Source organism: Taeniopygia guttata, chromosome 8 (assembly GCF_048771995.1).
Source record: "Taeniopygia guttata chromosome 8, bTaeGut7.mat, whole genome shotgun sequence".
NCBI lineage: Eukaryota > Metazoa > Chordata > Aves > Passeriformes > Estrildidae > Taeniopygia > Taeniopygia guttata.
Window position 1 is genome coordinate 29,912,688 of NC_133033.1, and position 26,940 is coordinate 29,939,627.

General features: G+C 47.7%; 2 long non-coding RNA genes across 10 annotated transcripts in view; one reads left to right on the forward strand and one right to left on the reverse strand.

Annotated features, from left to right (window-relative positions):
* LOC115496281 (uncharacterized) overlaps positions 1 to 26,940 on the reverse strand; it is a 96,407-nt gene that overhangs the window by 35,815 nt on the left and 33,652 nt on the right. For 8 of the 9 annotated variants that reach the window (XR_012057215.1, XR_012057222.1, XR_012057218.1 and 5 more), the window contains 3 exons: positions 4,452 to 4,589; positions 4,051 to 4,231; positions 3,488 to 3,607 (listed from right to left, as the gene is read on the reverse strand). This is a non-coding gene — a long non-coding RNA (uncharacterized lncRNA). The remainder of the gene's footprint in view (positions 1 to 3,487; positions 3,608 to 4,050; positions 4,232 to 4,451; positions 4,590 to 26,940) is intronic. The other variant, XR_012057220.1, reaches the window with a different exon arrangement.
* Positions 74 to 7,502, forward strand: LOC140684638 (uncharacterized). The gene is made up of 2 exons (XR_012057223.1): positions 74 to 640; positions 4,817 to 7,502. It is a non-coding gene; the product is annotated as an uncharacterized lncRNA (long non-coding RNA).

Genomic DNA, 26,940 nt, shown 5'->3' on the forward strand with positions numbered 1-26,940 from the left:
GGACAAGCTCATCTGCAGCACATCCCAGCAGACTGCAGCAGCAGGGGAAACTGCTCAGCCTGGAAAGCACAGCTGCCCTCTGTGCCTCCCAATCTTTGCCCTACATCCCCACCTCCACTAAAAGGCAGTTCTGGATCACCAGGGAGCACCAGCCCCTGGGAGGTGTTAGCCAGGACAAGAAGCTAGAAAGGTGAAGAGTTCCCCCAAAAGGTTAATTTGCTGGAACTGAGCATCAGTGCAGTCACCAGCACAGCGAGAGGGAATGAAAAGCACACAGCCAGCCAGCCAGCTCCCTGCCAGCCACGCTGGACCACCACACAGACACGAGGTGAAAGCACGAGACCGAGAGGTCAGGCTGCAGATCTGCTCATCCAGAGAGGCAGGATCACAGCAGCACCTCTACCAGGAGAGTTTTCCAGGCATTTTTCAATGTCTGCAAGATCCTGAGAATCCCAAACCAAGAAGCATCATCTCACTGCAGAAACCTTTTGCTGGTTTCCAGCATAATGTCATCTCTGGAGTTGACACAGCAAAGAGTCACGGAGCAGGGCTGCAAGTTCCAGCAAGCCAAGGGCCTGGGAGGGAAGGCTACACCTACAGCCTGCACTAACATTCCCTGGCTTTTTCCAGCATCTGAAAGGTAAGGAGGGAGTGGGAAAGGGGATTTGAGAGAACAGAAAGAAACATTTTATTTATCCAGGCTGACACTTCACAGAGCACCAGCCAGAGCATCTCAGCTCTAACCCCTGCGCCCGCCAGGCGTTGACACTAATAGGACAATAGCTGAGCAATTAAAAGGAGGAGAGACAAGGAGATATCAAGTCAAAAAGGCTCATGGACAAGAGACAGAAAGCCCTAATTTCTGCTTGTTTGCTTTGGTGAGTGGAATACTGTCAGGCACATACCATTCTCAGGAAAAACTATATTTCTGTCACCACCAATTAATGCCTCTTTCTTAGGAGACTGGAATCCTCCTGCCTTTTTGCTGTACCAGGTTTTTTCATGGACCTTATAGTAAGGGTGTCAGAATTTGGAGTGCATAAGCATCCCTCTGTACAGAGAAGTGCCTGAGACAAGCCACTGGTTCTGTGCTAACTCTCAATTAAAGACTGTTCACAAAGGGTGGGAAACAATTTACAGCCCCTTTGCTGAGCATAGAAGCACGGGGAGAGCCTCAGAATCAGGAGGCAAACAGCATTTCCCTGAGGTCTTATTTGCACCCTTCCCCAGCAGAGTTAACAAGCAGGACAGTGTGGAAGTGGTTGTACTGGTTTGGGAGCCCCAGCTATAACTACTTCAAAATCCCTGTGCATGGGATTATTCACCCCTAGCTCTGAAAGTCCTGGGCAGCCTGGCTGGTGAGAGGGCCCTGGGGGGAGCAGGGCTGCAGGTTTGGGCAGGTGTCTCTTCTAACACATCATTTACGTGGGAAAAAGCAATGGGAAAGAACAATAGGAAAAAGCAAGCAGCAAGGAAGAGCTCCCTCCAGCCAGGCATAACTAATGCCCCTTACACCCAGCCCAGAGCCTCTGAAAACCCCTGTCCTAACAAATACCTCTGAGGTGTCACAGAAAAATCACAGCTAAAAGTCACTGGGAGGGCTGAGGACAAGGTCTGGAAGGAAACTCAAGGGCAGGGAGGAGAGGCAGCCAGTAAACACTGACAGACTGAAGGGCTGGACACCAAACCTGGTGTATGGCAGCAATTGAGAGGAAGAAAAGCAGGACTGGAGGCTGCGTGTCCAATCATTGCTTTCACTAGATTAAAAGATGTAAATTCCCTGTGTACTGGTCTGCCTTGGAGATATCAAGAATAACAGGAGGCAATTAGGAGTAACAGAGTCACAACAATGGCAGCAACAGGCAAATGTCTTTGGGAAAAGAGCAGGTTTGGGTGAGAGGCACAAACCCCCCTCTTTGAAAGATGCATGGGAAGGGGTGTCTGGTCCAGCTCCCAGTTTCCTTCCCTGCCAGTTTAATGCTTCCTATCAAGCAGTGGCTGTACCAATTTAATTTGGGTTAATAAAATCGCTGGCACGCTCAAGGGAGACATTGCTGGGAAGCAGCGCAGGCAATGTGACCCAAGGGCCTTGGAAAGCCATGGACACACGTGGCTCTAGAGCCAGATGTGTGCTTTGCAGCTGGACCCTTAACAAACCTGAAAATAATTTCCAGTGAGCCGCTGGAAGTGGACACAGCCCATGATGGAGCAACACCACATGGACATCCCACAGGGACAGCCCCACTTCCACCCCAGCCAGGAAGTTTAAATGAAGCAGAAACCAAAGATTTAGATAAGAATAGCCAAAACAAGATAAGGAAAACTCCAGGAAATATGGGACACCTGGGGGAAAAAGTGCTGGGGATGAAAACCCCCAGCAAGCTGGAAAGAGGAGGTGAAGGAAATCTGAGAAATAAGAGATACACAAGCGCTGGTGAGAAGGAGATGGAGTTACGTGGAGACAACTGGGTTATAGGCAATCTTACATCAGTTTATGAAAATATCCCATTAATCTTCATAGCGCAATCTTAATTGCAAAATCTTTCATCAGCCTTGTTATTTGTGCACCTGTCACTGGAGACACTCGGAGTTGTTTTGTCGTCATTTCTCACACTAATTAGAGGGGTTTGGGGTGGTTTGAGGGGTGGGGTGGGGAGGGGGGGAGGCTGTTGTTTTTTAATTGTCCTCGAGCATGGCTCAGCTTTATGGTAACGCTGCCAATTAAGGTCCTGCCCTGTGCAGGGCTCATAGGCCTGCTAGGCACGTTACACAGGACTAGAGGGGTTGTTTTAATTAAATACCCCCAGACTAGTAGGGAAATATTTAGAGCAATTTAACAATCTGCTGCAGAGTTGTTAAACCTCCAATATATCTGCTTAATGTTCATTTGGGTATTTAATAATCTCCCCACCTTATCTAATCCTGTTTAAATTTAAAGAGATGCATCTAAGCTGGTGAAGTAGCAAGTGCTTATTAACAGCCTCTGGTTATTAAAACATATTTGAGATGTCATCACCAGTGAGCAGTCCCAGCAGCAGGCAGGGGACTTGCAGCCTGCAGATGTATTTCTTTCTCAACTGGGGCTGCCCAGGGACAAGACCCAGTGGTTTCCTCGCAAGCTCTGCTGTCACCACACCAGTACCTTCAGTTCCCAGGCTGCTTCCCCTGCCTGTGCAAGAGAAGGTGGTGGCCTCCCAGGGAAATTAGAGCTACTGGTTGCTTATGTTTAAGGCTGTTTTCCAGGTCTGCAGCTACTCAGGCTGGGGCATTTTTAAAGAAATGGATGTTTTGTTTTCTCAGTTTAATTAAAGTCGTGTTTTCTTCTGCTCAGACAATTCTTCACAGCTCAGTGGGGTCCACAGAAAATCATTTGCTTGAGGATAGTCTACAAGACGAGAAGGACTGTTTTGCCAAGTTTTAGCCCAGCTGTGCTTACATAATCTGCATGTTTCTGGTCTGGCTGCCCTGTGTTTGGTAGTCGCCTTACCTCAATTGGATGTACCTGTCCTTTCCCATCTCTGCTCTCTTCCCTCCAAATCAGGCTGTTCCAGCACACTTTGGAGTGGTGCCACTCAAAACTCTGATTAGGGCAGGTCTCAAAATGCTGCTGTCACAGGCAAGAAGAGGTTGTTATAGAACACACAGCTCCCAACTTGGAGAACTTACACAAAAGGAGAGTCAAGGCAGCAATTTAAGTTCCTGTGCAAAATGGCCTCCGGCAAAACAAACAATTTTCAGGACACAAACAGTAAGTCACTCTTAAATCCCATGAAAATGAACAGCCCAGACTATTTCACAAGCACTGATCCACCCAATTTTAAAGTACCTTCAACTGCCGAGGCTGGAAGTAACAGCTGTGTGAAGAGAGGGAAAAACTCCACCAGACAATTTAAAACAAGAAAACACATCTGGGAGAAATCTCCCTGCCCAACAAGACAGGCAGTTCTGAAGAGCTAAGGCCATGATGCCTTGAAGGCTTAATGTCAGCATCCTCACATGAGAGAGGCTCCCCATACATCTTCTTCAAGCAAGAGTATCTCAGCTTCTTACCTTAAAGGCTGATTTTCATCATAAGTCTGGTGCTCTGCTTTTGGCCACTGTGTTTTGAGACAGAAATGGACCATTTGGAGAGAGTAAGCCCAGAGCTGACACATCTGTCACATGCATTGCAGAGGAGCTCAGCCATCCCAGTTGGTCCTCACTGATCTGAGAGCAATTTTCAAACAGCCTCCTAGAAACGTGAAGGAAAATCTTTCCTCAGCTATAACCACCACAGAACAAAAACAAAAATCAAGGCAAGGAACAAAAGTAAACAAAAAAACCCAATACACTGTATAGGCTTGTTACAATTATTCTTGTTAGAAGTCCTGGAAGAGGTTGAGCAACCTGTATCCCCAAGGGTCTTTACAAAGAGATTAGTACAGCAATGACAGAGGTAGAGATGCTCTTACCTTGAGGCAGGGAGAGAGACTCACACGACCTTGGCGCGGTCCTTCCGACACTTGTGAAGGATCAGTGACACCGAGCTCTACCCCACTGCAAGGGTCTGGTTAGGGCAGCAGTCAGAGGAGTCTGGACACCAGCAGAAGCTGAAACAGAGACAGAGGCCCCACAGAGTCCAGCAGAAGCAGCATTCTGGCCTGCCAGGCTTGTTGGTCTCACGTGCACAAAGCAAACCCATCTCATACTGCCAGCAGAACCCTCAAACCCCTGCCCTCTCCACAGTCCCCGCACCAGATTGGGATGACAGATGACCAGAGGGGACCAAACTGAGCAGATAATTTTATTTGTTTTCCCTTTGTTCCTCGTCTCTCAGACGCTGGTGTCATTTAGGATTTTTTGTGGAGGAGACACATCAGCACAGTGACGGATCCTGTCTGGTGCCATCAGCAGCAGGGCGGCGTGTCCCCAGAGTAACGCGAGAGGACTGCCATTCCTGCAGGGAAGGATGCTCAGCAGGAGGTGTCAGCCCGGGAAACACAACAATGGTTTCTCTCCCATCACTTTGGAAACTTTCAGGATGGGGGGAAGGCTGAGTCTGAAGAGGTGTGCCAAGGACTTGCACTGAAGGCCTTGGAGCAGACTTCACACCCAGGCATCGCCATCATCTCATGCCTGTCAAGGGAAAAGGAATAAGTGTACTTCAAGTGGCTGTTTCCTACAGGATGTGCCCTGTGGGGTAAGGAATGGAACTTCTGAGCCCTCCTCCCACTAGCTGACACTTCCCACTGCACTCCCTCGTCCCCTCTGTGTGCAGAGCTGCAGTCACAAATCATGGGGTTACTTAGACTCTTGGAAAAAAAAAATAATAAAAGGATGCACGTGTTTACAATGCTATTTCCTTAATTCTCAATAAAGGTTCCTATTTGCTTCCTCCTCCATAAGTCACCTCTGGCTGAGCAGTGTGGGAGCAGGATGGAAGGAATGGTGTGAGTTAAAACTCCAGTGCCCTCTAGCCAGCACAGCTTTGGCTGTAGCAAGGGTCTTCACATCCTTTACTCCATCAGAGGACTTCACATTCCCCATGGCCATGTGGAGAAAAGCCTGGTGCAGTCTGGCCATGCTGCTTTGCCTGCCAGGCAAACAGGGATCCAAAATTCAGAAAGGCTGAGCTATTCATCAGCTGATGAGCACCAGCTCTCCAGACACCCAGCCACCAAATCATCCAAATCACTAAATCATCATGGGGCATTCCCCACCCTGAAGATCAGCTAGAGCTGCAGGTATAATTTTATATAGCAGACAAAGGAAAACTGCCTGCAAAAAAATCATGTCTGCATTTGTGTTAGTGGGGAAGGAACCTGATCCTGGGCTCTTTCCCTGTGCAACAAAGCAGGAAGCACTGATATTGAGTGCACTTGTAGCACAATGCCACGTTCAGTCTCGTCTGTGCAGCTCAGATCTAGGCAGGCCTTGTCTTTTGCCAGCAGGAGATGCCACGGCACGGCTCTTCAGCGGGTGGGAAGTGCTTGGAGGAGCTGCTGGCAAACAGCAGGCTCGGAGGGATGAACCAGCAGAGGCATGCACAGAGCAAGTGATAATTTCCGTGCTGTGCAATTACAGCTGGGAAGGAGTAAACCTCTGGTGCACAAACCTGCCAACAGTTTACTGCCGACGAGGAAACAAAACCGACAGTTGACACTGGAACAGCTACTGATACCCTGTAATCATCTTAAAAATAGACTCTTTGCAAACCTGCTTGTTAGTAGTGAGAACATATGCTCTTTTTAAGAGAGGGGGGAGAGAAACCTTTCAGCATCTCCAAAGCAGCATTTGCATTAGGCAGAGCACGTGTTTGGTGAAGTTGAGGCTGGAAGCTTCCCAGAACCTGGTCCAGTACTGCTGGGTGACCAAGGCACATCAAGATCCTGCATTGCTGCAGCACATTGTGCAGCGTGAAGAACTCTTAGTCCTCTGAGCCCAGCAGCCAGTGCTTGCACAGCTATTGCAGGCAGACAGCTTCTTCCATCTTACTACACATATTTGTTCCCCAGGTTTCTGGTGCACAGCTTTCACTCAGGGTGAGTCCTCCCCACAGCTCCTTTTAACCTCAGCCCCTGGCCAGGGTGAACATCATCTTTGTGCCAAGGCCTCTGGAGTCTTGTTCCAGCCTGGAGCATTGTCCATCACACCGAGCTGGATGGCAGCACGACCCTGGCCCACAGAAAGTGCCATGAGTAAGGTCTTCCCAGGAAAAATAGCACTGTTCAGGACAAATGCAGGGTCCGTCAAAACAGAGACTGGAGCCAGGATGTGATCTGTTCTAGGTTGGTTTTGTTTCCTTGATTCCAGGTTGGTTTTGTTGGATCTCTTAGAAGACAGGCCTGGTTTGCTTCCTAACATGTTCAGCACAAAATTCACTCACCTGCAACTTCTGTCCCCTCTGTGCTCAGCACAGCAGCGCTACAGGAGAGAGAAGGACACGTTCCCTCAATAAGTGGATTTCATTTTGGTATGAGCCATTTAGAAATTATATCCACTTCAATTTGGGCAGGGATCCAAGGTTAACCTCCCTGCTCTCGTTAACAGAGCTTTCCTCTCAAAAACCCCATCAGCTCAGTTTTACATCTTACTTGGGAAAGTCAGTGCAATGTTACACTGGGCACTGAGTGATGCCTCAGGTTTTAGCTTTTCTATTTTTCAGATTCTGTGCTGCTTTAGTGTGTGGGTCTGGGCTTCACATTAGGGGATGTTGAGCTCTCTGCACAGAGCAGGGAGACAAAACAATTCCTTCTCCAGCTGGGGACCAGGGACAAATGATCCAAATCTCAGCCCAAGAGCACAAACAACGTGGGCTGAAGAGAGAAAACAAGCAGGATGGGACTGCCTGGGCTGGAATTAGACAATTAACTCCAATATGCAAATGGAGCAGAACTTCTAAAAGTGTCAGACCCTGTGACCGGTTGTGCATTTTGTGACCATTTTGGGTTCACCTTGGGCTCTTGCGCTGCCCAAGGTGGATCCATTTGAGGCCTTTTAATAAATCCCTGCTTTATTCTTTAGCTCCATCTAGTCTCTGTTCTAGGTGAACCTTCACAAGGCATCATGAGAGGAGAGGAAAGGCAGATCTTGGGGAGCTCTGTGCCTGCTGGAGCTGAGAGCAGCTTCCCAGGATTCCTGGACACACATCCCTGGTCTTCTCTGTCTGCCACTCATTACTACAGACTTTGCAGGTTGTTATTGTACAGCCCTGAGGTCACCTCGGACATTTTCCGGTGTCTCCACATGGCCAGGAAGGAAAATCCTTGCTAAACAGGTACAACACACAGCATGAGGGAGGCACCCTCCATCCAGGATCACAACAGCACACACAGACACTCGGTCCTTTGAAAATCACATTTATGCGAACCACGGTTTCCCAGTTCCTGGAAATCACATCCATTTCTAGGGGGATGCTGCTCCCTCAGGGTCAGGTCAGCCAATGTACACTTTCCTGCCTTGCAGTCCCCTTGGGAATAGTGCAGGTTGTGCCTGCACACATCAGGAGCAACTGCAGAGTCCATCCTGAGGACCACCCTATCACAAAAACTATTTCAGGCTCAGTATTTCAGCCACCAGCAGGCACAAGAGTCCACCTGCCAGTTATGGAAAACTGGTTTTCAATAGTCTGGCTTCTGCAGACATCTTGCAACACTCCAAAAAGCAGAATAGGAGCATGCTCTGGGTAGCAAGAAGCAGTCTTGGCTGCCAGAGCTGCCACCCTGGAGAGGATCTGGCAGCCAGTTTGCCATGAGGAGACTCTTTGTTGGAACCCTGGATGCTTAGAAATTTAGACTTTCTGTGTTAAAGGCACAGACCCTCAAAAGAACACCACATTTGCCCTGAGGCCGTGGAGAAGGCTTCCAAAATTGAATGATAGAACTGAGATTATAAGTGTGTAGTTTGAATAGAAGTGTGTAATATCACATGGTAGAAAAGTCAGAGTTTAAGGTTTTAGAATATTGTAATATATATAGAGCAAGATGGAGGTTTTAGGGCAGAGGCTGGTCCTTCTTCACCTTCTTCTCCATGGGTTTGGTTGGTTTTGTGGAACTGGATAAAAAAGTCCACGTTGTGGGGCACAGGTGTTTGGTCATTGGGTTAAAAGTGAAAATAATTTAGGTGTCATTTCTTAATTACACAGTTTTTACTTAAAAGACCTTGCAGAGCTAGATACAGAACCATTTTACAGCTTGTCAGTGAAATACTGCAGAACTCACAGCTTGTGAGGCTGTGGTCTAGATGAGCAGGAAGGCAGCTCCTTCACCCAGGGCGAGGCTCCTAACAGCTCCCACCAGCCCATACCTCCAGCATGAATTATTAATCCATGTGTCATCCAGCCTCGGAAGCGGACACATCCCTGTGGGTCTCAGATTCAGTCAAAGAGAGAAACTGAGAGTTTCTAGCCAGGCAGAAGCCTGGGAAACAGTTGGAAAAGAATGTAAATAATCCTTCATCTTTCTTGTTATTCACATTGTTTATAGTTAAGTTCTATCACTGTGCATCAAGCACTTTACACCAATGGGGTGGATTGTTTTCACTTCAGGACCAACTGAGTTGATCCTCACAAAGCTCTGTATAAAAGAGCGGTGTATTTTGAATAAACCAGAGTTTTACTCTCAGCAACCAGAGTCTTCTCATTCCGGTCCTACCTCAACAACACCACATCCACACCACCAGCAGCAGGAAGAAAGCTTTTAGCAACACTCCCTTGTCAGCAAGCCCAGGGCCAGCTCGCCAGGCACTTCCTCACGGCTCCGTGGTGTGGGACTCAGATTCAGTCAAAGAAAGAAACTGAGAGTTCCTAGCCAGGCAGAAGCCTGGGAAAGAGCTGGAGAAGAATGTAAATAATTCTTTATCTCTCTTGTTTTTCACATTGTTTATAGTTAAGTTCTATCACTGTGCGTCAAGAACTTTACACCATTGCTTTAAGTTATTTTCACTTTATGCCCAATAGAGTTGGTCCTCACAAAGCTCTGTATAAAAAAGCAGTGTATTTTAAATAAACCAGAGTTTTACTCTCAGCAACCTTCTAGCCAGAGTCTTCTCATTCCCGTCCTACCTCAACAACACCACATCCACACCACCAGCAGCAGGAAGAAAGCTTTTAGCAACACTTCCTTGTCAGCAAGCCCGGGGCCAGCTTGCCAGGCACTTCCTCACAGCTCCATGGTGAGCTGCTGGGAGGCAGCAGCAGGGACCTGTGGTGATGCTCCTGCTGCCACCTCCAGCACGGAGCTCCCAGCCCCAGCCCCGTGAGCTCAGCACATCCACCTGTCACGCGAGCCACTCACTTGGAAAATTATTCTGCTGGAGCATCACCGAGGACACCTTGCCAGTGAAATATCAGACAACATCAGGCGGTGTTTACTTGCTCCAGTGCGGATACTACACATTTATTATTTACACTTTGCGGCGTATTTTTGGAGTTGTGTCAATAAGACTGAGGGTTATCAAGCGATCTGTTTGCAGTCAGTCAAAAGCTGCTGTGATTCCCAGGGAATTTGAGGACAGGGATTTGCCTTTTTGCATTGGATTAATCCACAACACAAGAGGCTGAGGATCTGGGAGATGTTGGGATTTGTGGGACCTCAAACTGAGTTTGTGTCCCTTGCCTTCTCTGCTTCCTGCATAAGGGTTCTCCAATGGGAACCAGTCCCTGGGGGGGAAAAAGGCTCCTGAAATGATGTAACAACAAAGCGTAGATCTTCTCCCTCAGTCCCAAGCATTTGAAGAGATGGTTGGGCGGATGACAGCTCATCCAGCCTGGAAAAATGCAGGAGAGACCAGCTGGGGACTCCCCACACACAGGGAACACAGATGGGTCTAGAGTGTGTGTCATGGATGTCCCACCTGCAGATGTCACCTCCTGTCCTAGCCAGTATTTTTCCCCATCTTTTCTACTGTCTTTTGTCAGAGGTGGGGAAAACAATGAGTACTTCTAACTCAGCCATGGTATAAGTTCACCCTTACTAGGAGTTTCTTCATAGTAAATTTAGAAGTATCTTCCATGGAACCTCTCTTTAGAACTGCTTCTTGAAATGAAATTTTTCTCTAAAGCAAGATGGACAACCTAAACCAAGCCATTCTCACATTTTTGATTACCAGGAGTGCCTTCATAGTTCTGGCTGAGAGACCAAAACATCCAGCCACACATCCACACAAAGCCACCAGGTACTTTAGCAGCCATGATCTGCTGCAAATCCCATTTCCACAATGGGAAATATTTAAGATTTGGTTTCTGAAAAGCCCCTTTTTCATCATTTCTTGAGCTGGGCTAGTTCTAGTATTCAGCCCAGCTCTGCAGTTTGGCAGCAGAGATCTGAATTCTTGGCCTAGTAATGAGTGCCAAGGCAGTTGTTTTCATCTTATTCAGTCAACAAGAACATGGAAATCAATTTTTCCCAATCTCAGTTATGGCTAGAAATCTATTCCTTTTAGGCCAGCTACAGAATTAATCTATTGAATGGTTTGCAGGCGTTTTGCTGACATACAAACATTTGAAGAATACATTATGCTTTCCCCCTCCTAGTATAGCATTAGTGCTTTTTTTTTGTTTTGTTTTGTTTTCCTGTAAACATCTTTGTTCGGGAATCCACAAGACAGGATGTGGAAATGCATGTCTGCCTTGCAAACAAGCCTCATGTCTGCAAAGTTTCTGCACTTAAATCGTCAGAGCTTGGTGACTTCAGGAAAAGAGCAAAGACGCCTCGTGCTGCACGAGATGTGCCAGTAGCACAAAGCAGGAGCTGAGCTGCCTCTCCACAGCCAGTGCTGAACTAAGGAGCAGCAAGTTTAAATGAAATAAATTACATAAATTCCAGTTTCAGTGGAAACCTCGACCTAAAGAGCTGCCAGTCTAACAATTAGTCTCCTCTGCTGGCTCCACAGCATCAGGATGTGTGTGTGAAAAGCCATCTCACAGCTACCACTGCGGCAGACTCCTGCAATTCTGTCTCCTCAAAAGGGGGATACTTGGCCACAGTTTGTTCTCTTCTCATAGAAAAAAGGAGAATCTCATCTCTTTTGGTCCTTACTTTGGGCTCCGGAAAGTTTCTTGCCCTATTCTCAGCAGGATTCCGAGACACTCTGCAAACTTCTGGGAGAGTTTGTTATACTTACTGACTAATTTTTCTCCATTTTACAGTCATGGAAATAGAAGAAAATTTCTCTATTTCATCAGCATAAACAGGTCTTCCTTTCAACATTAGACCCTTTCCAATTCTCAAAGACTTGTTCCCCACCCAAATCTGGGGGTACATCACCCTCCATACCAGTACCTGCACTTACTCACATGGATCTAAATTTCCACTTGTCCAATATCACAGCTTTTCCCCACCCAGACTCCAAATATCGGGATTGTTTGTAAAACTTTCCACAGGTGATGTATTTCAGGCCAAAGGCTAAGATTTGTTTTAAAATGTTCTCCACAAAATTTGATCTGGGCAGCAATATCGAAATGGTTTTGGAAGAACAGAGAAGGATAAAGCAATTATATTCCACACAGCAGGACAGCAGAAAGTGAGTGCATCCATCTCACCACAGCTGTCCTTTCTTCCTGCAGCAATCTGAACCCAACAGAGTGTGCAGGTCTATTTCCCACTGCTGGGGAGGGCAGTACAGGTATTTCTGAGTCAGAAAAAACTCCCTGTACTATAATGTGTTTGTCTGACCAGAAGGGACATATCTAGCTATGAAGATACAATAGCCCTGCTTGCTTACCCACAAAAAACCCAATGCTCCAGAGCCACGGGGAGGGAGCAGAGCTGCTCCACAGCTGTCCCCACACCTGAACACCACAGTGATGCAGGCAGCAGTGAAGACCTCAGCATGTTTACAGGACAGCTCTTAAAATGTCCCAGATACAACTTAGAAATGAGAGCAGAACAACAGCACCAACTACACAGTAGCCATTCCTATGAGCAGCTGATCCACAGTCACAAATATTCAAAATTCAAAAATATTCTCCTTGAATGCCTAAATAGCACTACATTTACCTGGAGCTTCACACTGTCCACTAAGGTCTACCCTAAAGAGTGCTCAAGCTGCCCGTGAAATAGATATTTGTGCCTATCACAAAATCATGGTGCTCTCCTTCCCCCAGCTGATCTTTCCCCTCTCTTTCTGTATCATTCACTTGCTAGGCTGAGGCTAAAACAATATATATTGAAGCTAGGTGCAAGTCTCCAAAAATGGATTTATCTCAACAGCTCCCAGCACTTGCAGCAGCACATTTACTCTGGAGCCCCCTGTATGATCTCCAGCTGCCACCAGCAAGACTTGGTCAACGGGTGAGTCCCTCCAGACAGCACAAAATAGGTCAGTTCTGACTATTTCTTGCAAGATTTTGTTGCCTGCAGCAGGATATGGTCACCAGTCATGAGCATGAAGACACCTGCACCATTGTGGGAAGCAATTCCTGGTTCAGGGAGAGCATTGTGCACCACTCCCGTGCTGGGCACTGCCTGGAGGGGAGCAGGGTGTGCTCAAGGACTCCTTTGTGCTGCCACACAGCACCACTGGAGAGCTTCCATCAGGTTCTCTCATCTTGCCAGGGCATCCAAGACAGATCCATAGTAACTGAATAATCAATTAATCCTCCTGTAGAGCTCCATTTACATAATGAAAACGCAGCCTCCCAATATACCACTATTTTTCAGTTGTCTAGACCAATATATCTGTCCTGTAGTTGGAGGGGGGAGACCCAGCACAGCTTCTATTACGGGTGGCAGAGTTCCAGCTGGAATCACGTGGTGGCAATAAAACTTCTATTGATTTCATGTAAGCATTTAACCCTAGCAGAGCACGTATTCCTTCAACAGCCCACAGCGGGCTCCAGGTCCAGCAAGCCAGGCTGAATTACAGTTGCACCTCACACGGAGCCTGGGGAATCTCTTCTCTTCCTCTCCAGCTCCCCAGGAAACCACAGAGAGGCAGAGAGCAGGCAGGCTTCGCTGCACACCCTGAAACGTGGCAACAGGTTTGGATTTCTCACTTCAGTACCTGCAGCTTATCTCTGAGCACAGAGGAAGGTCTCACCCTACAGCTCTCAGTGAGAAACAAATCAGCTCTAATTCTAGATCCAGCTTGTTTAGCAAACAGGGACCTGGGGTTGAGGAGTGCCCTCAAAAGTCTGCTCCCCAGCTGAAGACTGGGACCTGTGGTGCTGAATAATCCCCTTTCTCCACTTCACACAGCACTGGCAAAGTACAAGGAAATAGCCAGCAGAGGCTCCAGAGCTGAATTAAAGCCCTTACTCTTCCCAGCAAATGGGATATGAAGAGCAAACAACCAGTGCCTCACAGCAGGGCCCAGGGCTGGTCCTGGCTCCCAGGACTGGCTGCAGAGGGGCCACAAGCAGAGGAGGCTGAGGTTCAGCTGCAGCCCCTGGTCCTGCCACAGACTTCTGCAGGTCAACAGGCAAAGCATTTTGAGCTGAACCCCAAACTCCAAACAAAGTTAGTGCGAGGCTCTCTGTTAACCTCAGAGCAGATGGAAAGGGAACACAACGTCTAGGCAGCACTGCCAACAGCACTGCTGGGCCACTGGAGATAAAGAGACAAAACTGGAAGCACCTTGGTGCTTCCATGAAACAAGCTGAACACATCTCTGCTCCGGCCCAGGTGAGCTCTAGGCCTGTTTTTTCTCTTTGTCCCTTGAGGAGCCCTGTCCCACCTGGCTTTCACCATCCCTGCTGCTCTTCAAAATATGAATTCCAAGTTTTTCTGTAAAAGGTCCCTCCAGCTCCTCTCTGAGCTCCTAAAGGGGATCAAAGTGCAGACTTACTTGGATTTCCAGGGCTAACTCACTGTATCCTCAGCACAGAGGAGATCACTAGGAGCCATTCACAGCACTAAGAGAAGAGCAGGAATTCCCTGCTTCTGGGGCATCCCAAAGCTTCAGCCATGACAAGAGTCCTGGACTCTTGGTTTGAGAGTCATGACCTTGATCTACTCACACACTTTTCCATTTGTCAGGGGCACAGCACTGCCCAAGGATGACAGAAAACAAGTCATCCAGCCTTGGCAGCCCTGTGTGTGCCAGGCACAAGTTTTGGCACATTCTCCAAAGCCTGGGATGCCAATATCTTCCTAGACAGCAGCAATGCTTCCCTGTACTTCTGTCAAGGCTTTCCCTGCTTTTCCCCTCATGCCCTACATCCCTGGGTGTCGGAATCTGTGGAATTGATGATTCCAAGATTGTAGAAAGTCTCTGTCTTTCTGCCCCATTGCCAAAGAAGGAGCCATAATTGGTCTGTGCTGGTTTCAAGGTTGTTTATTCTGTTTATCTCTAACATGTTCTGCTGCCCTGCCGCAGCTCTGTCCTGCAGGGCAGCGTGTGGGGCTCTGCCCTCAGTGGGATGGTACAAACATTAAATACCAGAAACTACCTGTGCTATATTTACAATAACGTGCCAATATCTGTCACCTACGTTGGACAGTGTGTCCCCAGCCTGAACCAACAGAAAAATGCCAACACCACAGTGAAACATGGAGGGCATGAAGAAGGAGAAAAAGGACAAGGCACACCCAATTTCCTCCATCTTGTCCCCTCTGAACCCCTAATCTAGAAACCTAAAATTTTACTTTTGCACCCGTGCCACATTTAATTATTCCTTATATCAAACACTCAGAGCTTGTAATTCAGCCTGTAAGATTGAAAACTCTTTTTCCAGGACAGAGATCACAGCCAGTGTCTCTGGGGGCTCTGTCCAGGGGGGTTCCTGACCCCTGCCAGGGTCCCAGACCTGCCAGGGCAGCCAGAGGGAAGCCCTGGATTCCACACCTGAGGACCTTGGCAAGCACAAAGGCAGCTCCTCTGGGAGTGGCTGCCTGACACAACAACTTTTCACAGCTCTGGAGCTCAGGAGAGCAGCCTACACCTGGTGTGACACTGCGCTCTGCGTCATCCCCGCTCCCGAAGGACAGCCTGAGCCAAGCTTATGTTCCCAGCACCAGGAGTGTGTTCCCCACTTCCTAAACCAGAGCACACGGTGTCAGGGAATGTGTGTGTCAGAGGATGCGCAGCATCCCGTCTGCGAGCTCCAAGGAAAGCCACCTGCCTTCCATCCCTCCCTGTCGCCCTGGCTACTGCACGCTGTGCCCGGCTCCGCAGCGTGCTCCAGAGCCACCTCCTGGACGAACGGATAACAGTCCTGGAGAGCGGCAAGAATGGAAAATAAATTTTCAAATCCCCTAATGAATCCCAACGCCACCCTCCGAATCGCAGCCGCCGTGCCCTCCGTGTCAAGCTCCAGCATCTCTCCAAACAGAGGCACTCCTTTGATCTCCTGCCTAGCCGTGGCCCCAAATCCAGGATAGGGCTGGGACTGTGCTCTTGGGGACACTTTTACCTGCCTCTCTTGCCACCCTGGCTCCAGTGCTGGCATGCCTGGTGTTCCTGTGCTCACCCCAGATGTCCCCCAGGCACCAGGGAAGGAAGCAGGCACAGGTAAAACACTGAGACAGAAGCTGAACACCTGCACTCAGGCTCAGAAATGTTGGCACTCTCCTTACCCCATTGCTTCCTTCCTTTGTGTCCCACTTGCATTTGGTTCCTGGGCAGCAGAAACTGCCCCTGCTCTCCCCAGCTGAAAATATTATTCTGTTTCAGCCACATCTGTCCACACCAGGGCTCTTCCTTCTCTGCAGAAGGTCTGTGCCATTCATTTTCCAAGCTCAAGTCACACTGGGACAGCCAGGAACTGCTAGAAGGACAGACAGGACCACACACCTGGTCCTTGGCCCAGCAGTAGAGAAAAAGGAACTTTTCTCCCAGTCCACAGCAAGGCCAGACCCTGCCTGCTGTTTGGTGAGGTTTGTTTTCCAGTGAGGCTGTACAAAACATCCAGGCAGCTGAGCCGCCTTGGGGAGAGCAAGACTCAATTCATGTGGCCAAGTGTCCTTCCCCAGTGCTGCCAAAGGCAGGTAAGAGTGCTCCCCCCAGGACCCTTCTCTCTGCTGACAGAAAATGCCCTTCACAGGTGGTGCTTTGCACAACGAAGGGTGCATTACCCAGCTCTGTAGACAGAGGCCAATTAAAGCACAGATTCAAACTCCAAGCCGAGGTTGCACACTCACAAACAGCTGATAAAACATCAGATTGAACCTTGTAAAAAGGCTTTCCCACTGTAAAGGTGCTAACATCAGGTAAAGGAAGGTTTACAGCAATTTATAGTGATCTCTAATCTGGGTTTCTTCCCTCTCAGGCTTCTTTCTTGCTGCCATTTCCAGCTCATCCAGCACAACTCAGAATGTCCCAAAGGTGAGACCAAACTGAGGTGCCAACCACAGACTCAAGAGATCTTGAGTGAGAGGAGCCCAGCACAGCCACAACCCCACAGCAGAGAAACCCACCTTCAAACAGGTAAAAAAGCACCAGGCGAGCAGCACAGGCAGGAATGACACGGAATCCTTAGGATGAAAAATCCCTTCCCGCGTTGCAGCATGTTGACCTGACAAGATGCCATCAGAATTTTAAATGAAGCATCCGAGCGCTCTCCTCGCCGTCAGCGAGCGTTTGAGCCTCGAAAGCAGCGAGGAGCAGACAGGAGAGGTAATTACCCAGGGCCTCCTCCAAGAGCTGACAGAAAGCAGGCCCCGTGCTGGAGATCCTGGCCTCATTAGGGGCTCTCCTGGAGGCTGCAGCTGCTCCTCTCCGTGCTCAGACGGGAGTCACAGCGCTTGGGAGGAGAGAGGAATGCTCCCACAGCAGCCACGGGGTCCATCAGCCACAGCACAGCCACTGCCACGCTGGTGTTTGAAGCCAGACATGAAGCTGGCTGGTTCATCACTGTGGTTCATCGATTCTCATTTGGGAAGGGGCTTTTTCCCTGAGTCAACGCATGCTTTAAAGCAAACAGAAGCTGTTGTCTTTTTCCCAAGCTGGGAATGAAACTCAGGATAATTTTAGTGAGGAGGTAATATAAAAGGGGATCTTTATTTGAAGGCTGTTATGGAAAGATGTCCATAAAAACCCACCCCCTCCAAAGGTGAATACAGTTTTATAGGTTTTATGAAATTAGCAGAATTAATAAAAAGCACCAGTTAGGAGGACAAGTGGGGATGCAATTCCCCCCCTCCAGGCCAAGCACCTTCTCTGTTCTCCCCCTTCAGCATTAATCCATGAAAATGTATCTCAAAGAGTTGTTCTCAGCCTTGGAACCAAGATAGCATAGACAGCATAGCCCTTGTACCCCCAGGGCTTGGAGCTCTGGAACTTCTTCTGCCTTTCTGCTTAAGGAAAGCCTTGGAAAAGTACTGGGAAAATGGGTCACTAATATGATATCTCCCATAGAGCTACAAATGTATAGAATACAGAAGAATACAGGGAACATATAAAGAAAAAAGGCAAAACCCAAACAGCATCAAAGTGATGGAGCAAATTCTCACTCCTTCCCTCTTTCTCATTGATGGCAGCAAGACAAAAACTGGGATTCCACAGTACCAATTTCGGCAGCAGTGGAAAAGACATCTTGCTCCAAGAGAGCTGCACTCCAGATAATTCCAGGGTCTCCTGGCAGCTTCTCCATGCTCCTCAAACACTGCTTACACAGAGCAGGGTCTCCCTGTAGAGCACAGATCCCCATCCCAGGGGCCAGGACAGCCTTCCTGACAAGGAAAGTGATCTGCAACAGCACAGATTACGGGGTCTCCTCCATGTGCTTCCCTAGTGGCCTCTCCTGGCAGTGACCCTTGCTGACATGACAGTCTCAGGGGACAAGAGAGAAATTCCAGCTCCATTCTCCTGAGCTGCTGCTGCCCATCTCCCCAGCCATGGGTGCACAGGGAGGTTGGGGAACCCCCATGAGGGATTGCTGTCCAAAGGAGGCTGAGCCAACGAGCCTGTCTGATGGAGAAACTGCTGGCTGGACATGAACTACAGAGCCAGACTGCAAAAGGTGACCTGTCACTGTCGAGGCAGGACGGGAATGAAGAGACTCTGATCAGAAGGCTGCTGAGAGTAAAACTCTGATTTATTCAAAATACACCGCTCTTTTATACAGAGCTTCGTGAGGAACAATTCCATTGGTCCTGAAGTGAAAATAATCCAAAGCATTGGTGCAGAGTGCTTGACACACAGTGATAGAATTTAACTATAAACAATGTGAACAACAAGAGAGATAGAGAATTATTTACATTCTTTTCCAGCTCTTTCCCAGGCTTCTGCCTGGCTAAAAACTCTCAGTTTCTCTCTTTGACTGAATCTGAGACCCACAGTGACCTCTTCCAGCCTCCTCAGCCTTTTCCTAGCAAAGGCCTGGCCCAGGGAAGCAAATGTCCTGAATAGCAAAGGAAGGGGGAAAACACGCTGATGACCAAATGCTGCATGGGTGTAAGAAAAACCCTGTGCCCATTTACTCCAGGAGAGGGGACATGAAGCATGTGAAGCCCCCTGAACACGAAAACGAAGGTACAGCAGTGATGGAGAACCTGCAATACCTTATTTCCCTCTATGCTCCCTGCCCTCCTGAGCCACAACAGAGTGACAGTGGGAGACACAGCACACCTCTCTCACTGAAGTGATGCTGCACAGCTGTGACAGCTCTAGTGCATCCCATGAAGCCAGGAATTACTATCTTTGCCTCTAAAAGGTCCATTATTAACCAGCAGCTTCATTTGGGAAAATAGAGGCCTGACAAAACCAAAACCTGCAGCATCAGTTGTTGTCTCCCTAGCACAGCAAGCAAACCTGGGCTCAGAGTGCTGACCCTGCCTTGGATCCTGGGAGTCCAGGGCAGAGGAGAGATGTGTCAGGCTGCTCCCTCCCCACTCCCCAGGAGAAGGACAGGAGGAAAATGTGTATGAATCAAAAGGGTAATGTTGGCACATTATAGGCAGCAAGTTTAATGACACCTAATCATAATGCTACAGAGTTTTGGAAGGGATATAAACCCTTGGGCTTCCAATGACCTTTGAAAGACAAAGAAGAATGGGAATAAATCCCCCCTGCAGCTGCCTGCTCTTCAGTTTCCTCCACCTTCCAATAAACCACGCAGGGCTAGAGCCATCACAAACACCAGCCTGAATCAAATGGATCTTGGTGCAGCTCCCACCATCCCTGCACACCTAAACAATAAAGGCAGCAAATAATTTCCTTCCTGACAGGCCTTTAATCAGTTGAGAGCCATTTTCTGCCACCTCTCCTCTTCCCAATTCTTTACCTCAGCTTTTGCTTTCAATCCAAGCCAAATTCTTTGGGCAGCTTGGGGCCTGAGCTCCAGGTATGGTGCTGTGCACGGTAACAGATTTCCCACCAAGCCCAAGGGAATGGGATCAGACTCCAAATGCCTCCAAGAAAGCCTCAGATTTCTCTCCTCCACATGTGCCACAAGGATTTGTCAGCACAGGGAGCTCCTGTGCCATCCTGGTTGAGGCTGTGCTTGAGGAGCCTTAAAATGGAGCATAAACTCCTGCCTCCTCCTCAAGGGATCGGTGGGAAATTTCACACAGGGTTAGTTTTAATGCTTTAAATATTCTGTGAGGTTTGTGTTCAATTTCTCATCATAAAGTTTTAATGGGAACTCCTGGAAATTGCCAGCCCTTCTTGATGCATCTTCAGACAGGAAACTGTCTGTCTCTGCAAAACTTGGTGAGGTGCATCCTGGTTATATTTATCTGTCTACAGTTTTTAGTTTAAAAAAGAAAGCACATCAGATATGCAAGGCTTAGCAACATTTTTAACGAGGATGTGTCAACATTCGTCCCACACTTGCAAGCCTGATAGCCTAAATCCTTGGTGGAGGATTATATATATTTGATAAAGGTGATCTTATAGTTGTCTCCAGCAATGGGAGCTGAGCACATCCACGCTCAGCTCTGAGCTGCCACAAGTTAAAACTCCCCCACAGGTCACTCAGCTCCCTCTCTCTGCCATAAAATGCCAAGGAACAAAAAATTTGGTGGAAAAAGCTCACTGCTGTGCTCCCTAACAAGCTCCCAAAAGTAAATCCATCTCCTCTCCCCTGAGAGCAAGGCATTGCCAGCATGAGCAGAGCCATGAGAGGGGGATTTCTAAGAGGCAATGGGCAGCCTTTCTTAGCACATTCTTGCTGTTCAGGGCTGGATCTACACACAAAGTTTAGTCCTAAACAGTCAGGGTCTTCAGATAACAGCAGAGGAAAGGAATTTTAAGAATTGGTAAAAGAAAAAAAAGAAGGAAGTGGGAAATGGAGGTAGAGGGAATAGCAAGAAACTTAATTTGGTCAGGGAGGAAAGGTAATAGTGGCTTTCCAACCAACAGCTCACCATGAGTGTCAAGTGTGCAGATCACGCAAAAAAAAAGTTGTTTACAAGATAGATGCATTTTGTAAAACAGCAACAGAAGTGATGATTCCTGCTCTGAGAGGGGATTCCTGAGCCCTTGCACATTATTCTCTGGATTTGACCCTACCTCTCACATGCTAAAGGACAGTACATCTGCTCTACATGCTCAGCCCTCACAGGATCCCTCTTCTAGCAGCCTCTGCCCCCAGGGAACAGCCACAGCTCCCAGCAGAGACCCCTGAGCTGGAGAGATCAAAGAGTCACAGAGTCACAGCATGGCCTGGCGTGGGAGGGACCTCAGAGATAATCTGATTATCTCGATGGACAGGACACCTTCCACCGGAGCAGGCTGCTCAGAGGCCTATCCAATATGGCCCTAAACACTTCCAGGGATGAGGCAATCACATTCCTCTGGGCAAGAACAGGTCTGCATGGCTCTTCCTCGGGCAGGAGCATCACAGGGGCACAGCTGGGCTGCAGCATCACTCCTCACCTCGCCCCCACCAGCACAGCAGCTAGGGAGGGGGATTTTCTGGTCTCTACCCACCCCCTGACCCTGCTCAGTGTCACACACCCCCCCCAAAATGAGGCAGTCTTTAGCTGCCTGGGCAGCAGATTGGGGTGCACTTCATCCTGCATCCCTGGACCACCTCCAGCCTACGCAGTGGGGGTTGCATTTCTCCTTCTCCTTCCCTCTCTTCTCCACAAACACTTCATGCAAATCCAATCTCTCTTGGCTGGCTCCCGCTGCGCCGCAGAGGGCTGGGGAAGGGGAGGAGAGGGGAAGGGGTGGGGAGGAGGGGGGAAGAGGATGGAGCCTTGCTCGCTATCAGCTGCTCAGAAGAGCAGAGCAGAGACAAGATTGATGATGCTCTCTGGATATAAGATCTCCTCCTTGTGAAAGGCTGCTTATGAGGCCTGATAGACTTGTCATCTCTTAATAAACATCGCTGATATGTCGGTGAGGAGAAAGCGGAGGCGAGGGGAGGACACACAGAAAGGCTGCTGACAATTTACTCAGAACACTGCTCCCCTCTTGCCTCGGCCTCCACGTGCAATTCCTCTTCCCAGGGGGAACATTCCCAGGCCAGCCTCAGCAGCACCTGCCATCCCAGCAGAGCCCAGGAGCAGGCTGGACCCAGCATCTGAGTAAAACAACCCCTTGGACACACACCTGGTCCTAAACCACAAAGGCATTTCAAACAACTTCCACAGTAGTGCCAGGAGCAGATCCCAGTGGGACGGAGTGCAAGGGAGGCGTTTCATCAGCACCTTGCAGAGTTCAAAGCTGTTTCACTGCTGTTGTGCTCCTTCCCCAAACTGTTCTCCTAATGCAAGTGGCTCTGCTCTTGCCCACATGGCTGTAAATCAGAGGGACCTGCTCAGGAAACACGTACCTTCCTTTTATTTAACTTCTGTAAAGCAGCAAGGAAAATTTTAGTGCCTCGAGTGGGCATTTGTCCTACCCTGTTCCAGTCACAAGCACAAAGTGTGGTGTCATCACCAGGAGCTTGTTTGGATACAAAAAACCCACACAAGGCACAGGGTGGGTTTTGTGTCACTACAGCCACATTTCCCCTGCATATCTGGCTCCGTTTGTATTTAATCATGGTTAAAAATCCTCCAGAGCATTAGCAGGTGCTTAGTGGTGCTGTGCAAGTGCAGAGCTAAGGAATAACGTGCTGTAAGCACAGCTAACATAAGTGTTCATGGCTCCCTGTGGGGCTGAGGATGGCTGCAGACCAGCGTATCCACCTCAGGCTTGCAGATGCCCAGAGAGGTTCCTACAGCCAGGCAGGGAATGCCTTTGGTGCCTTTGAGTTTTTGCTCCTCCCTGTTCTCCCCAAAGCCTGCCCCAGCACACTGCTGCTTCACAAAGTGCTTCACCCCACACTGTTTCTGTGTCAAACAGCACCATGCAGCGATTTTTCCTCTCTCACACAAACTCAGTCATCACTTTATTAACATGGAATAGTTTGGGCTGGAAGGGACCTGCAAAAGGCCACCCAGTCCAACCTCCCTGCAATGAACAGGGACAGCCTTGAACTTTTGGTGGATGGGGCATCCACCACACCTCTGTGCCAGGGTTTTATCACCCTCATTGTAAAAAAAATTCTTCTGAACCAACTTCATGAACAAGTTCTGAGACAAACTCATTGAGCTATGAGGATTTGCCATATCTGCAGCACCAGTACTAATATTGTTAACAAAGTAAGTCCTTTCAGGGCTTGGATTAATTTTTGTTCAGAACTCAGTTTATTTTTCACCATGGCACCTGTGCTTGCAGAAACCCCAAACTGGTTGCATCTCTTTCCAAAAAACTTAATATAGAAGCAGATTTTCCAGGGTTGGATTCATCACCTGTAAACACCCGTGCCAAATGAGCACAGGAGTGAGTACCTGCCAGAGGAAACAAATCTATTTTTCCCTGTTTTGCACATGACCTTTCTACCACACCTCCCAGGAGAGAGATGTCAGGCCTCCCTCCTCCCCAGAATTAGTGCCCCACAAGGAATGAGTTTCTCAGGGCTGGAGCCCACAGCTCAGAGCAGACCAGGACAGCCTCAGATTGATTAAGAAGGAAAACAACCTCCACTGGAAAAGGTGAAAGTGCAGCCCTGGCATTTCCTGCCCTCAGCAGCCCATAACAAACCAATGTCCCCAGTGTCACCTTCTCAGTCAAAAGGGCACTTCAGCACTTGAAAACCTCCTCTGCCCCCTCCCCAAAAAAAAAAGCCCAGAGGGGTTATTTGCAACCTCCAGCTCCCAGGGCAGCATTCAGGCATTGGGGTGGGGTCACTCTCACAACCTGGAGTGTCCCTGCCTGCCTGCAGAACATCAAGTCTTGCTCAGTTCTTGGACAGCCAGCACATCATTCCCACCTCTGATACACCTTGTGACCCTCTAGCTCATATTTTTAGTAAAAAAACAGCTGATTTTGCAGCTACTCCATGCACACAAACATCTTTTACTGGCCAGATGTATAAAATAGCACCTTCAAACAGATAAAAATTCAGGTACCTAATACAATATTCCTAACGTCTCATTATTTCATTGCCTTAAATTATTTCAGGAGATTTTTTTTACCCAGCTTCAGCTGCTGGCGGCAGGTGGACACATGAGAATCATCATAGCTGTGCTAGAGGATAATTATAAGTTTCTAACCTCTGTGGCTGCAAAGTCCTGGAAACCAGCAACAAATGTAAAGTCTCCAGGTGAATTTTACTTAAATTTCACTCCCCCACATAGCCTCCAATGGCCCTTCTCCTCAACTTAGGACTGAGAGCTCAGCTGGAGTTTCAGATCCATTTACACATTTTTGCTTCATTGGGATTTTTCATTGCAGTAGAAAAGCAATTTTTAATTCTAAATCCCTGCAAAATCACATTCACTTTGTAGTCTTTTCTGCTATTTCCTCTCAAAAAAAAAAAATAAAAAGAAAAACACCAAAAATAGAGGGTAAGATGTTTTCACAAACACTAAAGGAAAAAAACGCTTTGCTGAGGCTATAGGCAATAAAGAACCAATTAACTACCTCATCCAAGAAACTGAATTGTTGGCCATTAAAAAAAGATAGCACCAATCTAAACTCTGCCACAGTGATTAGAAACTTAAGGTACAGTATATACATTTTCTGCTCAGCACTTAACCTAATGGTTATAATGAGGATATCTAAGTGACTGAAGATATTATTGGTCAGAGGGTCACCACAGAGCCAGGCAGATAAAGCATAACTAGAAAATATGGGGGTATTTTCACACCATGTTGTCTTCCAATACAAATAGAGGCACAGAAGAAAAAAAAAATTGCTACACCATTTAGAAATTCTTCATGTTAATATACATTTAAATAAACAACAAAAATACAGTGGTAAAATACAGGATTCATGAGTGATGAAGAGTGGGAGTATAAAACTCAGTATTTGGGAGGACTACTTAGAAAGAAAATAAAAAGTATATCTGTATGTAAGATAGAAAAAGAACCCCCAAAGGGGAGGAGGAATTATTCACACTGAGGCACTGTTTGCAATCTTCCATCTCTGAATTTGCAGTTGTGTGCCTGGAGGAAACACAGAGCTTTGCTTCTGGGACATTGCTGTGGATTCCAGGGGAGGGAGGGAGGCAGGAGAGAGAGAAAGAGAAAGGGGAAAAAAGAGAGAGAAAGAGAGAGAAGGAGAAAGAGAGAAAAAGAGAGAGAAAAAGAGAGAGGGAGAAAGAGAGAAAGCAAGAGAGAAAGAGAGTGAGAGAAAGAAAAAAGAGAGAGAGGAAAGAGAGAAGAAAGAGAAGAGAAGAAAGAGAAAGAGAAAGAGAAAGAGAAAGAGAAAGAGAAAGAGAAAGAGAAAGAGAAAGAGAAAGAGAAAGAGAAAGAGAAAGAGAAAGAGAAAGAGAAAGAGAAAGAGAAAGAGAAAGAGAAAGAGAAAGAGAAAGAGAAAGAGAAAGAGAAAGAGAAAGAGAAAGAGAAAGAGAAAGAGAAAGAGAAGGGAGAAAGAGAGAAAAAGAGAGAAAAGAGAGAGAAAAGTGAGAGAGGGAAAGGGAGAGAGAAAGAGAGAAAAAGAGAGAGAGAAAGAGAGAGAAAAGAGAGAGAGAGAAAGAGAGAAGGAGAGAGAGAGAAAGAAAGAAAAAAGAAAGAAAGGAAAGAAGGAAAGAAAAAAGAAAGAAAGGAAGGAAGGAAGGAAGGAAGGAAGGAAGGAAGGAAGGAAGGAAGGAAGGAAGGAAGGAAGGAAGGAAGGAAGGAAGGAAGGAAGGAAGGAAGGAAGGAAGGAAGGAAGGAAGGAAGGAAGGAAGGAAGGAAGGAAGGAAGGAAGGAAGGAAGGAAGGAAGGAAGGAAGGAAGGAAGGAAGGAAGGAAGGAAGGAAGGAAGGAAGGAAGGAAGGAAGGAAGGAAGGAAGGAAGGAAGGAAGGAAGGAAGGAAGGAAGGAAGGAAGGAAGGAAGAAAGGAAGAAAGAAAGAAAGAAAGAAAGAAAGAAAGAAAGAAAGAAAGAAAGAAAGAAAGAAAGAAAGAAAGAAAGAAAGAAAGAAAGAAAGAAAGAAAGAAAGAAAGAAAGAAAGAAAGAAAGAAAGAAAGAAAGAAAGAAAGAAAGAAAGAAAGAAAGAAAGAAAGAAAGAAAGAAAGAAAGAAAGAAAGAAAGAAAGAAAGAAAGAAAGAAAGAAGGAAGGTCTAAGGACAACTGGGGGGATGTATTTGTCCAGCACAACACTCGTTGAACAGCAAAACTCTCAGAAATGCAGGATTGGAGCCCTTTGAAAGCTGCTTCCAGCTCGCAGCAGCAAAGATTAAAACCCCAGCAGTTCCCATCCATAACTCTCCCTGTTTGGCAGGGGCATCACAGCACTGCAAACACGGAGACAAACAGGAGGTGTCAGCTCAGTAATTTCCCAGCTCTGCAGTGAGCAGCATGGAAAATACGTGAACCTCTATTTCATCCTCCCCATCACAGCCAAACTCGGATCCCCAGCAAGAGAGAATTCCAGTGTTCTTCCCTGTGAGGATGGGCAGGCCCTGGCACAGGGTGCCCAGGGAAGCTGTGGCTGCCCCTGGAAGTGTCCAAGGCCAGGCTGGATGGGGCTTGGAGCAGCCTGGGATAGTGGAAGGTGGCCCTGCCCCACGGCAGGGGAGTGGAACAAGGTGATATTTAAGTTCCAGCCCAAACCATTCTACGATTCTATGAACTAAGCTGTTCCAGTTTTTGAAAGACAGGGATAGGAATGTAATGCAAGGAGTGTTTTAGAATATATATTAAAACACCAAGTGGAGGGTGGAACAAAGCTAATGAACTCAAAAGAAGACATCTGAACAAGTAGTTCATTACCCAGATTCCTGCATGCTCAGAAATCATAGATCATTTGCTTTCACCTAAATGTCCATTATCTCTGGTTTGTTTGGGTTGATTTTTGACGTAGAAAGACATTATCCCTGCTAAGAGCTCCTGACAAAGATTTAATGCTGCCATTTGTCGTGGTTTAACTCAGCCCCACACAGCCTCTCACTCACTCCCCCCGCTGTGGGGTGGGCGAGAGAACTGAAAGGATAAAAGTGAGAAAACTCGTGCATTGAGATAAAGACAATTTAATAAGGAAAGCAAAACCACACATGCAAAGCAAGGAGTCCATCCTCCACTCCCCATGGGCAGGCAGGTGTTCAGCCATCCCCAGGAAAGCAGGGTTTCATCACATGTGGTCGCCAAAACTGATGCCTT